Source organism: Mandrillus leucophaeus, unplaced genomic scaffold (assembly GCF_000951045.1).
Source record: "Mandrillus leucophaeus isolate KB7577 unplaced genomic scaffold, Mleu.le_1.0 Scaffold55, whole genome shotgun sequence".
NCBI classification, from domain to species: Eukaryota; Metazoa; Chordata; class Mammalia; order Primates; family Cercopithecidae; genus Mandrillus; species Mandrillus leucophaeus.
This window is the reverse complement of record NW_012105919.1, coordinates 1683210-1685330: the sequence shown is the minus strand read 5'-3', so window position 1 is coordinate 1685330 and position 2121 is coordinate 1683210.

Here is a 2121-nt window from a genome sequence, read left to right as displayed (position 1 = left end):
GCCCCAGCTCCTGCTTTGAATGTAGTGTCGTGAGGACAGGACACTTGGCTCTGCTGCCACCATCTTGGGAGCACAAGGGGGAAACCCACAGAGTCACAGAGACAACTCTGGGGTCCCCGGTCATGTCCAGCTGCTGAACAACCCTGGAACTGCCTGTTCCCCAGCTCCTTGAGAGAAAACGAATGCCCCGTTGGTTTAAGCTGCTGCTAATGGTTTTCCATCACCTGCATCCCAGAACATTCCTCACTGATCCGGGGTCCCAGTTCTCTGTTCTGAATTAAAATCATCCTGGTTTCTCCATTTGTCTAAATATTCTCTGGTTCACCTTGAGGACAGTGTCTGGGCATTGCACCAGGCAGCCCATACCCCTCCCTGGGGCCTGTTCCCTTTGTAAAACCATGACTCACCTCCGAGGCCCTTGCTGGCCACACACCTTCATTCCAGAGAGGATTCCATGAGCCATCCCTCTTTGTCTTTCTTCTCTCTCCTGTCTATTTTTGTCCTTTGTGAAATGCCCTGGCCCCCTACGAGGATACAGAGGTATTAGTGCACCCTCCCCCTTAATCCCTCAGGCTCCTGTTCCCTTGTCTAAAGTCACCCAAGAGAACAGGGCCAGCCTAACTTTTTCTGGCTGGCTTTTCCTGGGGGAAATTAAACTGTTTCACTGTGTGTCCCAACCCCAAAAGTCTCTCCTATTCTCTTCACCACGCATGGCCCTAGAACTTTCTTTCTGTCTAAAAGGCACCTACGAAGGAGGAATAGCAAATACATAGCACATGGCAATGGCATACGTGTCACCCTTCCTTCACTCAATCCATGGCAGACATTGCTAATCAATCACAGCACTCTTTCTTACTGAGTGTAGTTGGCAGGGGAGATGAGCTGAAACCCTGACCTCTATGACATGGTTGGAGACAGGGGATAAAGAGTAAAGTTCACACTCACCTCAAAAAAATTGTCCTGAGGCCTGACACCCCCATTCTCTCTTAGCCAGATGGGACCTAGCTGGCCCGGAGAGCCTTGAGCAAGCAAGGTGGGTGTGCAAGGATCAATGTCTTCATCCCTGGAGACACAGCACAGAGAGTTGGTCAGGCCCTTCCCAGCATTTGTCCTGGACTCACTCCAGGATCGTCTTTGGTCTCAGTTGAATTCAGTGCCATGGAACAAATCTATCATGATCACCTACTATGTGCCAGGACCGAGGGCCCTGCAGAGATGAATGAATCCTGGCCCCTGGCCCAGAAGATTCTAGCAGAAGAAACAGACTAACAAACAATGAAGCAGAATGCAGAAAGTGCCACAAGAGAGCAGAATTCAACAAGGGCTGACACAGTGCCCGCTATGTGCCGGGTGCTGTGCTGGGTGCGGGAGAAGCAGCAGTGGGCAAGATAGATATGGTGCCTGTCCCGTTGAGTTATGGTCTGAGCAGAAAGCTGGGTGTTCATCAGCTAATCAGACAAAAAAAAAAAAATGTAGAATGCAGCTGTGGTTCAACACTGGGAGGGAGAAAGGGATGCAGTGCTGGGAGGGCTTGGTCTGGAAGTCCGGGGAGAACAAACAAAAGTTCACCAGACCAGTGGTCTCAAATTGGGGCAGTTTTGCCCCAACTCCCAGGGGACACATGGCAATGTCTGGAGACATCTTTGGTTATCATGACTGGGTGGTATCTCGTGGGTAGCGGCCAGGGATGCTGTTCAACATCTTCTGAGACACAGGACAGCCCCACAGCAAAGAACGACCTGGCCCCAATGTCAGCAGTGCCAAAGGTGAGAAACCCCCATACAGACAATGAGGGGATGGAGGGGTCCAGGCAGATGGAAGGGTCTGCATCCTACCAGAGCAGGCAGCCATTTAAACATGTGGGTGTCTGAGCGTGGTGGATCACGCCTGTAATCTCAGCACTTTGGGAGGCCAAGGTGGGCAGATCACCTGAGGTCAGGAGTTCAAGACCAGCCTGGCCAATATGGAGAAACCCCGTCTCTACTAAAAATACAAAAATTAGCCGGGCATGTGGTGGGCACCTATAATCCCAGCTACTCAGGAAGTTGAGGCAGGAGAATCGCTTGAACCTGGGAGGTTGGAGTTGCAGTGAGCCACGTTGGCGCCACTACACTCCAACCT